We start from the raw sequence: 13,493 nt of genomic DNA on the forward strand, positions 1-13,493 counted from the left end.
GTGAGTGGGGGAGGGGCAGATAGAGAAGGAGACACAGAATCTAAAACAGGCTCCAGGCTCTGAGCTGTCAGCACAGAAACCAATGTGGAGCTCAAACCCATGAACCGAGAGATCATGACCTGAGCCGAAGTTGGATGCTTAACCGACTGAGCCACCCAGGCGTCCCTGGACATTTTTTCATTTTGGGGGGGCTTCTAGATATTAAAAAGTTTGCAGTATTTAGTTATCTAGTTATGTAAATACCATTTAATCTACCTTCCAAAGATAAGCAAGCATTTGGATTTATTCCTTTAATTTTTACCTAAGCAAATATTTTAATGAATAAATTTTTAGTATTTTTTTTTATCAATCTCAGATTTTCTATAGGATAAATTCCTAGAAGATACATCCCTAGGTCAAGGAGCATAGATATGGTTAATTTAAATAAATATGAACATAATTTCAAGTGTCTTTTTAATATCTTATTCTTTTGTTTATTTCTGCAGAGAGTTTGTAAGATTGCCTGGTTCCTTCCATCCTCCACGGCTCTGTGTATTACTTATGACAATCTTCAAAAAGATCCTCTAACAGTTCCTCTCATCTCTGTCCACATGTGTCACCCCTTCTGTCATGAAAGGAGACTAATTCCTTCCCTTTGAATTTCCCCTGATTTTGACTTGCTTTGACCAGTAAAATGTAAGAGAGGTGGCATCATGTTGGTTCTGGGCCAAGACACTAAGAGGTCCAGCAGCTTCCATTTTGCTCAGAAAAGCCAACCATAATGCTGTAAGTAAACTCAAGACTGGTGAATAAGTAACGAGGTACTGTGAGGAGGAACAGAAAGACCACAAGAAGAGGCATGATGAACTGGATGTCTAAGTGAAGACTTCTTAGGCTTTCCAGTCCAGCCAGTTCCATGTGGCACAAGTTAACTGATTCCTGCTCAAATGCCTGAAGTACAGAAACATGAGGAAAAATAAGTAGTTGTGTTAAGCTGCCATGTTTTGTGATGGTTTGCTATGCATAAATATATACACATATGATAAAAATGATCATTTTAATATTTACCAATATGACTGCCAAGAAGACTCCTTTGTATTAATTTTATTTCATTGGATATCAGTGAGGTTGAGCATCTTCTCATATCTTTGGATATTTTTATTTCCATTTTAAGACTTTGCTAATCTTAGCTACTTGTATTCTGTCAAATTTTGTTTCATATTATTCATCTTTTCCTTGTGAATCACAATAAGTCACTATAACTTTGTGTATTAAGGATTACATTTTATGTCACCAGATTTGAAAAACAACCCACTTTTCTTTCATTTTTTTCCCTCAGTTGTGTGGCAAGTGGTATGTGTGTGTGTGTGTGTGTGTGTGTGTGTGTGTATGTCTTGCAGATGTATTTATCAGTTGTTTCCTTTATGATTTCACATTTAGTATTCACATGGGAATTTTAAAATATTCAGCCAGTTTTATTCCATCCATATTCCCATTTTTTAAGTTTATATTTACAATGGTGTGAAAAGTTAGTCAAATATCTCAATGTTATCTATTTAAAAGCCTGTGCTTTCTCCATGTTTACTGTACATTAATTTTATGTGTAAATAGGGCTAATTCATATCATGACACTTTTTTAGAACTTTAAAAATAGAAATATTCTTTTTTTCTCGATAATAACAGAAATTTACTAAATCAGATAATTAAAAATGGCAGATTGTCTGATAATTGATTATGGATATAGTGACCTTTTGTGCTAGAAATCTTACAAGATCACAAAGAATTACTTGAAGCCCCATCCCTTGAATGCTTCAAATTTTGTTGAGCTTACATATAAGTACAAATATTCTAATCAGATTTTTATTTGAATTACATTGGATTCATAGATCAACATAGGAGGATTTTTTAAAACATATTTGACCTTCCTATGTATACTCCTTTCAAGTTTCTTTTTTGTTTGTTTAATAATGTCTGCTTCAATGAGAAACATTTCATTTTTTAACCACTTTATTGAGGTATTGTTGACATACAAAAAGCTGTACATATTTAATTTATAAAAATTGATGAGTTTGAAAATAAGTAGATCGTCCACATTTCTTTTAGTATTTATTCCTAAAGAGCTTATGCTTGGTTTCTAATGTGACCAGAACAGATCTTTATTTTGTTTTCTAAATAGTTATTGATTTCATACAGGGGAAATCAAGCACTGATCTTCGGGAGAATATAGGAAAAGGAAACTTTGAGAGGTCAGGTCAAGTTTGGAATGATGTTTATCTAAAAGTTATTAATGAATGCTCTCAGAGGAAAAAGGAACAAAGATTTTAGCAAGAAGAAAGGCCAAGTTCAATATGAAAGAAAGGTGAAGCCTGTGTGGAATTGAAGAACTACAACCAGGGTAAATATCAAGGTCTTCGGCTTTAGAGAACAGAAAGGAGCCACAGGAGGTGAGATGGAGTTAGGTAAATCATGAACCAAGTGCGTGAATTCTGATCCTATGCCAGAATGATCTTTGATTCAAAGAGTCCTGTCTATCCTGCCAGAGTTGGGAGAATCTTGATATATGGCGAGCATTGTTAGATACCACTTAGCTAACCAGTCATCGTCTTTAAATTAAATTGAGCAACCAGTGAAGTGACCCAAGCAGTAGTCAAGTTGCTACCAACATATCCTTGGTCATCACTATGGATAACAATAAAATTAAATAGTCAACTATGAAACAAATACTCTAGATGATGGTATAGTCCTTGGTTAACAGTGTGAGAGAACACAAAATTCAGTACTTTCATTATTATTTACACTCAAAAAATGATCATTTCTTCCAAAGAAACTTAGATTTCCATGTTGTCCTAATATTTAAATATACAGATAAGAAAATTGAGGCTGCACAAGGAAAAGATAGCCCGTGCTGCTTTTATTTATAGTAACAAGGTATTCACAGTATGAATTCCAGTCCTTTTTTTGGAAGAGCAAAGGATATAAAAAATAAATACATTCATAATGAAATGTAACAGTCAGTAGCATTCTGAAAACTACAGGTATGTGGGTGCATGAGTGTGTTCACACATGTGTCTCATATGAAATTGCTGGAGGTTGTTGGAGGTGGATAAACATGTTAACAATAGTTTGATGGGGAAACTTTTAAAACATTTTTTAATTATTTAATTACTTAATTATTTAATTATTTTGAGAAAAAGACAGAGAGTGAGCAGGGAAGGGACAGAGCGAGAGGGAGACACAGAATCTAAAGCAGGTTCCAGGCTCTGAGCTGTTAGCACACAGCCTGACTTATGGCTTGAACTCACAAACGTCCACAAGTTGGATGCTTAACTGAGCCAGCCAGCGACCCTGATGGGGAAACTTCTAAGAAGATAGTTCTTAGATTCCAAGTATGTGTTTCAAAATCCTACCTAGGCTAATAACCTCTTGGTAGGAAGACTAAAGCAATGAGTGGAAAGAATGGAAATATGATGAAAATCTCTACATGGCATGTGGAAATCAAGGTAGTAAGTGAATGAAAGGCTCAAAAGTCAAGTAAGAGATCATGGGTGTGGTCTGTTCTGCCAGGCCAGTCACCTGAGGACTTTTCACAGTGGTTTCTGTTATTTTTGAAGCCCTACATGAGAATACCCAGAGTGGGATTTTTTTTATCAACATGTATTTTTAAAAATTTAAAGAAATAGACTGAAATATTAGTGCAAACTTCTCAGGAAGTTTGAAGCTGATGGAGTACTTGAGAAGACAAAGCCCCCCAAAATGAGGAATCAAAATGAGCCTGAAGTGTGGGGACTTGCATCCAGGTCATGGATGTGATAAGGCCTCCAAATTCCACCCATTTGGGATGACGCTTCAGTGTGACTCCCAAACACCTCCAAGAAGAGAAATCTGCAAATTCCTCTAGGTGCCATCAACCCCTCTAAACAGAAAATTGATTTTAGCTATTTAACTGCATTTAGAGATCACAGGACCACAGCTAGCAATAAGTCGGGGAAAATGACAATATGTTGCTAAGTAGAGACCCTAAATCAGGTGGTGAATGTGAAGTCTCAGAATGAGATGAACACAGAAAGTAATCAGGAAGTGCCAAAACAAATTAACCTTTTGGGGCTCTTGTTACTAATGGAAAGTTGAAGCCTACAGCACTGTGTACACTTGTCAGGTCGGACAGGTGCCCTTTCATAAGTCATAATCAACAACAGCCTGGGAGAAATTCTTTGACTCAGACACTCTGAGCTGAGCAATATTCTTGAGAAATAAGCAGCTGTGTGCCCTCATTCTCATTTTCTCTCCCTCTCCATAAAAAATAATTTAAAATACCCACTTTCTACTTTTCTTGACAACCCTAGCTCAGAGCAAATAAAACAAATGGGGCCAATTCCCCAAGTGGAACTTCCAAATGTAGGTGAGCACTGAGACTCTCTTCTCTCTCTCAGGTCTTCCTAGCAGTCAGTTGGCAATTATTCAATGGCCCCCAGGACGTTCCAACCACAGCCCACACTCCAGTCTTGTTTCATCACAAGCATAGGAAATATTCACAGCGACTAGGAATGGCACTCGATAAAAAGCAATCCTTGCTATATATTGCACTGAGTTATCAGAATAGAAAATGTTTCATAATATTCAGTGCCCTGTCTATAAATCCAACACCATATATTTTCTACCATCTGCAATTTTCAACACCTTTATGTTCATAGAAAGAGTCTACCTGGAAGCTATTTTAGTTAAAAAAAAAAAAAAAAAAACAGATTTAGAATCTGAACACTGGGGGTTATAAGACAAAAGTTGTCATCTTTGATTGACCGATTGATTCATTCATTCAGCTGTCATGAAGGAAGCATTATGCCCAGAAATACAATGTCTTCAATGCCACCTGGGTTCTTTTTCTAAAGTGCAAATCGTATCCATTCATGGGTTGTCTACAAGATGAAGAACAGCCTCTTAATATAGTTTACAATTTGCTACTAAAAGGGGGTGTTAAGGGAGTTTGTTAACAGTTGCAGAATCTCAAGCTCTACCCTAGACTCTCTGAATCAATTTCATTTCTACCCAGCTCCCAAATTATGCTGCAAGTGCCAGTGTGCTAACTATACTTTGAGAAATTCTGGTGTAGAAAGCTCTCTGTGAAAAATCTTGCTCCCTTCTCCCATGTCCTCTGTGCCACCCGACCCTCTTCCCGGATATGCTCCAAGCCCCAGACACACTAACTTATTTGAAGTTCCCCCAAGGCAGGGACCTCCACGACTTTATTTCTTTATAGGAAAGGCTGATGCTACTTCCTTCCTGAGGCTCTGCCCTGCATGAGCTACCCTATTCAGTCATTCCCTTTCATTTTCAACTAGTTCTCTTCTTCCAGCTTTCACATTAGATGACATTTCTTTCAAGATGCTTTCCTTAATATCCCCAAATTGGATATGTTCACTTCCCTTTCACAGCCATAACATCCTTTTCTTACCTCCATTGGAAAAGTATCCCTATCTTTCCGTATCTGTTCACTTGCTTCTTTATAACTACTGCAGTCTTTAGGTACTATTGAGTTCTTATTATTGTTTTTATCTTTATCATCAGGACTTGGTAAGGTACCTGGCCAATAGAACATTTTGAAGTGGTTTAATATATAGTTGTTGAATGAATGCTTAAAAATATTTTTAAAATTTTTTTATGTTTATTTATTTTTGAGACACAGAGACAGAGTGTGAGAAGGGGAGAAACAGAGAGAGAGAGAGAGAGACACAGAATCTGAAGCAGGCTCCAGGCTCTGAGCTGTCAGCACAGCGCCGGACAAAGGGCTCTAACTTACGAACCATGATATCATGACCTGAGCCAAAGTCAGATGCTCAACAGACTGAACCACCCAGCCACCCCTTAAAAAGACTTTTAATACATCTTTCCTAGGATTATTTGCAGGTTAGACATCTTTAAGTCTTAAAATCAAGAGATTTTACTTCTGTAAGGGAATTTAAAACATTAAAAAACATGACAGGAAAGTGTTCATGGAGGGACAGGACAGATTCAGCAGGCCCCATTCTGAGGAAAATTCTCAGGCATGCTCATGTTCCACTGATACTCATTTTGATAAATTGCTACCCCAAGTCTCTGGAGCTGAGAGGCACTTCATGGGCTAAAACCACAACTATTTTAGAATATGCTGTATTTTATTTTCTGTACGAAACAGAAGGCTTTAAACTCACAGGCTTATTTTCCTCTGCTGCTTTATGGCTGCTTGACCAAGGAAACTGGCAGTTTGCTTTGGATAAAAAAGTCTCAGCAAGGGGGATATTCCAACAGCAACATATTTTTCATCCAATGATATAAATGCATTGAGCTCACAATTCCAAAGGTATTTAGATAGATGTGTATGTTTGCCTGATTTCTTATGGAGAAGGTTAATGTAGTGTGTCTTATCTTTTTCAGACCACATGAACCTCTATTATATTCTTGTGTATCTTTATTGAATCATTTGTCTAGATTTCAGTGGCAACCCGGGTGCCCTCATATAGCTCCACAAAAATATATTTCAAGGTAATAAGAAAGTAGTTTCCTTTATTGTTTAGAAACTAAAAAAAAAGAATAGCTGTGGTAGAGGTAGAGCCATCTCTTTTGAGATCTGATATATATTTGTGAGCCTATTTATCTGGTGTAAGTTTCTTTCAGCGCAACAGTGGTCCTTTAGCAACATGGAATAAAAAGGCTTGGGTAAGTATGAGAGCAGAAAAAGAAATGTATACACTTCCAAATAAAATAATCCCCCCCATGAGTGATGACCACCATCATTTATTTTATTTACACATCTCTTATTTTATTTTTAAAAATTTTTTAATGTTGATTTTTGAGAGAGAGAGGTGGGGGAGGGGCAGAGAGAGAGGGAGACACAGACTCCGAAGCAGGCTCCAGGCTTCGGAGCTCTCAGTACACAGCCCAACTCAGGGCTCATACCCACAAACCGTGAGATCACGACCTGAGCCGAAGTCGGATGATTAACTGACGGAGCAACCCAGGAGCCCAATCATGTTTTATTGTAATCTTCTTTACCTTTGCTGCAAACTATGGTCCAATCAAATTTAGAAACATCTTCCTCCATATGAAAGTATTGACCTACTATCATCATGGTCTCTCATTTGCTATTCTCATCAAATCTACTTTCCTTCTAACCTTAATTGTCTTTCCTGCTTAAACTTTCATGGTTTGTAAGAGTCTAACAAAGGATTAATGGTAGCTTAGTGTATTTTCTCACAGTACTATAGAATTGTTCCTATCCACCCAAACCACATTTTCAAACTTTCTATAAAAATATATACATACTTAAGGAGACGGTTTTTTAACTTCATTGACAATTTCAACAGCACTGCAATTTTGCAGTGTTTATAATGTTTTAAGTGCTTGTCTATTTCCGTGTGTTGACTCTGACCTATAATTCACGGAAATACTGACATTTTTCACCTGAGGAAACTGAGGCTGAGATATTAAACAGTTTGCCCAATTTAAAAACTGAAACTAGCAGAGGTGCCCTTTAAACTTGTATTGCCTGATGTCAAACTTAGTTCCCACCACAGCATTACTTTGATTAAATATTTCAGTGTACAAGAAGACCCTTGATTTGAACTACGTGTTTCACTTACCATGCCATATTTATTTCTCATAAAGAAAGAATGTGAGTCTATATCTTACATTCAGAGAAAATATTGTTTAAAAGCAAAACTTTGTCTAATTGTAGAAAGAGAAAAATTATCAACAATTTTTCCCTAAGACCCATAAAACAGCAGGTGATGCAGAGATTTCCCATTTAGTGTAAATCTCATTAGCTCTGTAATTTGTTCAATAGCATAATAAAAAGAAAATTCCAAGCCATTAAAGCCTTCTCAATCTTCACTGCTACAAGTGCCTGATGAAATAAGTAAACGATCCATCCTGCTTGAAAAGCAATTTTTTTAAATTCAAAATCGCAACTAACTTAACACATACAACATCAGGACCAATAATTGTGTGTCTTTACTTTGAAGAAAAAAGGAAAAGGGCCAAACATGAGTCAGTAGTAGCTGACGCGCGAAGCATAAAGATACACCCCACAGGAAAGGACAGAACCTCATTGCCAAGGTGTGTGGCCAACTATTCCTATATAAGTTTTAATGGATCTGAAAGTAGATATACGCTATATATTCTAAAGGGGAATGACTAAGCATTTCTCTTTATGATGGCAGGTCCATAGGGAGGTATTCTACTATAATGAAGACAACATACTCTGCATCTGTCTTCTAATACAACTTTAGGGCAAATGATCATCTTCCGAGAAGCAATTTCCACATCTACCAAATAATCCATGAGTGCACGCTCAGCTTCATGCTATTATGAAACAATGGTAGAGTATCCTTCAACTTGTAGCTAGTGCTAAAATGGGTTTGGGGTAGTTAGCTATACTTAGTGGGAAAAAGTAAAAGCCTTATGAACAACACAAGTCCTTGTTCAAAGTCATAAGAACAACATGGGTCTTTAAGTCATTTAGATATTTTTTGAGGGTATAAACTAAAACACATCACGTTACTGTGTGACATGATTGTTTTCCATAATAACTGTTTATTTTGTTCTTAAATTTATTATGTGTGCATGTTGACATAAGCTTAGGGCATAAAACCAGTGTACTGGGATGAAGTAACACATTTTATTTTATTATTGAGTATGCAGTGTATTCTAAAGGTATTTGGAGTAATCATTTTCCTCGATTCTCATACTGACAAGTCAATACTCCTCATGTCCAGGTCTCACACACAGGTTCCAAATTGGGAAACGCTGCTAGGCTGAATTCTAGGACCTGGATTGGAATGAGTAAGGTATTAGAGACGTGAAGATAGTTAACAAATGGACTGAGCCACGGATAGTATCAGAGAAGGGAAACCAAGGTTAGTTTCAAAGGAAAATAATCAAATGCCAACTTTGCATGGTGATAGTGAATCTTTCCTTCTTTAAACAAACCAGCAGCTGTGGTTCTATATGTCCCAGGTGCTCAATTATTAGATATTAAGTACCCCCTGGCAAGTAAAGTAAGTGTGATTCCTGCCTGCATGAAGCTTAAAAATCTAGTAGAGATGGTTGAGGAAGTAAGCTAAACATGAGTCCCCAAAGATCATTCTACTGCACAAAATCCATAAAAAGAAAAGCAGTTCACTCTTTAGGAGTCAGAGAGATCAGCAGGAGGTCAGGAAGTATAGCATTCTACTAGAGTTACTGAAACAACTCATTCAGCAGGGCATGGGAAATCAATGGGAGGAAAAGGTCACTTCTGACCCCATTATTGCCTACAGCAGAGTAGAGGCAGCTGGCCTGGTCAGAAGCACCAGGCTAGGCTCAGTACTTCTGCAGCTGAGTTCCACTTGAGCCTCTGGGAATAAGAACAGTGGCTAACACTTTGTGCCATTCTGTATTGTGCCAGACACTACTCTGAGAACCTACGCCGTTAGTATTACGTCATTTGATTCTAGAAGCACTCTTTTGAAGCAGGTGCCAATATTATTCCCAGTCTACAGATGAGGAAACTAAAGCAAAGAATAAGCTTAAAATCAAATAACATGCCCAAGGTCACACAGGTGATAAATCACAGAGTCAGGATTTGAATCAGACTCTGGCACCAGAATTTGGCTCTTACCTGCTCTGCTCTTATGTGTCCCAAAGTCATTTTAATTAGGTCGGATTTTTTTTTTTAAAAAGCAAGTTCTGCAGGATGTGTAAGCAAGAATCGGAGTGTTTATGGTTACTATTCCTGTGCTTACATTCTGTCACATCCAGTGTGATAACTCGGCACGTGCCTTGTGGCTGGAACCAAATGCTCACTTTAAACTATGGTTCTGGTACTCAGAGCCCTGCTTCTTCTGCATTTGAACCACTGCCTTGAACCTCCCTGGCATTAAGTTGTCACAAAATCAACACCTTGTCTGGTTCTCACAAACCTTCCAGAATCATGTGTCCTGCCTCTGAACACAGAGTGGGTGGCGGGACTTGCAATAATCATTTGTTTACTTACACACTAAATATTTTGTAATTGTTTACCATTTAGACATTGCCTGCTTGCCTTGTTCTCTGCCCACTAATATTCCTACAGTGTCTCTTACCAGGCTTGGGCTTATTACTGGGATAGTTTAAACCTCTTTGATGATAATTATTCAGAATATTCAGGAATCGATGTCACTGAAATCTCAATTCACCAAATATGTCGTCTAGCCTGAGCCTCTGACTATTGTCCACAACTGGATCTGTTCCCTACTGCACCGGTGGCACCAGTGGAAATGTCGAGGGTCCAGATTATGGTTTCCCCTTGTTTCTCTTGCCTCATTTCCACCATAAACTAGTATAGTTTGTGCCCTACACAATAAGCAACTACCATTAAGGACAAACACAGACAAGTGGGCAGCTCACATTCATTTGTTACACCTTATGTCTCTGGAGCTGTATTTCCTGAGGAGGAAGCTTTTTCTTCTTCAGATTACAGCAAAAGGGTACCTTTTTCAAATTCCTGTGCAAGTGCTGAGTAAGAGCAAGCCAATGTACAGGGAGCCCAGGTAGCTCTGTGCATATCTCCACCAATATCTGGGACCATGGTACTGACCCTTGGAAAAGACCTGGATGGAAGTTATTAGCTAGTGATTTATATAGTAATTTTTAAAGACCAAACCCCCTTGGTAGAGGCCCTATATGAGCTTCACTTATATTGTTTATTGAAAATGTGTGGGTTGATGATTTGCACTTGATTTATATATTTACCCAGTTGGATTGAGTGATGTTTACTAGGACTTTGGTTACCCTGAGATGAAAGTAACTTGCATGTTTCTTTCAGGTTCATTATCTGAAAATAAACTATTTCCTGTGTTACCAGGAAAGGTCTCTGGAGCTGTACCTGGGCGTCCTGGACCTTTCTGATATTTGCCTGTGCTTTCTTTTTATTTTTTCTCCTACTGTACTGTATTCTTCATTTTTATTAAAGCCTCATATGGAATCTCATGGGTCCTTTCAATTATTTGACCTCATGTAATTGCCATAAGGTGCCATATGTGCAAGCCACAGAGCTGAACAACTATTTTCATAATTACAAGTTGTTATTCTAGTTCTATTTCTTGATATACATTAAGAGTTATAATGTCTCCCATTTATTAACCAAGTATTACTTGGTAGGCATTGAAATATGTGCTTTACAGTTGTTTAACTATTTAGTTAATGATTTCCAATATGTATTGAACACACTTGATGTGCGGGATAGTGCGGTAGATGTTTGGAAAGAAGCAGTTAACAAGAAAGTATCCCTGGCATCTGCAGAGCTTCCAGTCTCCCAGTAAACACAGATGACATTACTTTCCTACTCACTTTTTTACAGAAATCACTCACAGATATCTTACTTTTACAAAAATTAGACTGTAACTAGTTTCACAAATTGCTCTGCAGCAATTGCTTTGCCTTCCATACACAGCATGAATGTCAATAAATTTACTTCACTATTTTCAATGATGTCACTCTATGCCTCATATGGATGTATTTCTAATTACCCATTTAAAATATTTATTATTGAGGGGCGCCTGGGTGGCTCGGTTGGTTAAGCATCCAACTTAGGCTCGGGTCATGATCTGGAGGTTCGTGAGCTTGAGCCGCATGTTGGGCTCTGTGCTAGCAGAGCTGACAGCTCTGAGCCTGGAGCCTGTTTTGGATTCTGTCTCCCTCTCTCTCTGTCCCTCCTCTGCTCATGCTCTCTCTTGCAAAAATAAATAAACATTAAAAAACAAAACAAAATTTGAAATACTCGTTACTGGGTATTTAGATGGGTTTCTGCCTTTGTTTAGCTTTTGCTAGGAACAAGCATGCCCTCATAATTTCAGTGCATGGAGCACTGTTTCTGGTTGGAGGTGGGAGTATACTTAATAATACAATCACTGATAATATCACAACATCCCGAAGCAGAGATTATTAGGCATAAGTCTTAATAAAGCCAGCAGAAATAATAGACAAACTTGTTTTGGAGATCACCCAAGAGTGGTAGTTAATGGCCTTTCTATTGTCATCATTTCTTGAAATTTTCTGGTGGCTTATCTCTGAAAACTACCAGATTTCTGTCATTAGGTTGCTTGTGGGGAGGAGCAGATTTCCCAGACATTAATTTTCAGTCTGACAAAAAGTCCAAAATGATTCTACTAGCCTGCTCCCTCTTTCCTGAATCTTACAGAATCCATGAAAATCGAGAAAACTGAGGCAAGGTGTTGAACTCTTCAAAGTAATTAAAGAGAAAAATGCAGAGAGCAAGACTGACTCCCTAGAGTCACTCTGTCTTCCCAGAGATTCTCCATGTTGGAGACAAGAAGCAATTCTGAAAACCGTCTTCTTTTTGTGATCTCCTTTTCTCTTTTCATACACATCACCTATATAAGCACGTGGGCATATGAGTCTGCAAGCACGTGCACACACACATACAGTATCACCTTTCCAGTAATAAAATCCAAAACTTAAACATTAGAATGAGCTTCGTGATACCAATATAATACCTAAAGTCACCTAGTGGGGAAGAGTTTGTTTAAGTGATTAAAAAGATGAATAATTTCTACTATGATGATCTGATCTAGGATAAGGTCTAAGTAATTAGTCTAGGATTTGCTAAGTTGCCAAGTACTCAAAATTCTAATGATATATTTAGCAAATGATGTAGTTCAACAATAGAACACCAGTGAAGCCCAAGGTATAAAACCACCAGGGAACAGACTAGGCTCCATGCCAGGAATAATATTTAGATTCAATCAGAACATCAGGTCTGTGTATATGTCCCTAACAAAGATAGTGTTTTTTTCCTCTCCATCAATCATGAATACCTTCTGACATTTATAAGGTAATAATAAATCTATTTCCAAATAATTCTGCAGACAAAACAGCCTTTAGATTTTACAGTTACATGACTGGATTATTTTCCTTTACGATGTTCACGTTTTTATCAAGTGTCTTGTAAACCTGATTTATTTGAACTAACATACAATAAAATCCTCATTACCTCAAATTATTGGCAGAATAAATAGTTCAGGCTGTGTAACATCTGTAATTTTTTTTAAAATGCATATGATTGACATCTTTGTAACATGTAACATCTTAAAAGAAATGAGTTGAACACAATTCAATGTTTTCTTTTCCATGGATGCTCACCAGGAATAATTATGTTTCCCCCATATGCAAATGATATGGGCCATAAGGCAGAATGACAACTTGCTATCATACTGAACTGAACACACAGAGACAACACTCTGAAAGTGCTGGCATGTACCATTTGGTCAAACTTGAGTCTGGTGCATTGATACCTTTGGAATCTGATGAAGCACAGGTGTCTCGTGGATGAGAAAGACAGTGTGAGAAGAAATAGAAATTAATAAATCCTTATGTCTTTAAGGCTTTCAATGATTAAAATCAAAAACAGCAAAAAAGATAGGTCTTGAAATGAACCTTCCTGAATATATATTGCAGCGATTCCACTTACTGGTTTGATAACTATTCACCCCAATAATTCATTA

The sequence above is a fragment of the Prionailurus viverrinus genome, chromosome C1 (genome assembly GCF_022837055.1).
Source record: "Prionailurus viverrinus isolate Anna chromosome C1, UM_Priviv_1.0, whole genome shotgun sequence".
NCBI classification, from domain to species: domain Eukaryota; kingdom Metazoa; phylum Chordata; class Mammalia; order Carnivora; family Felidae; genus Prionailurus; species Prionailurus viverrinus.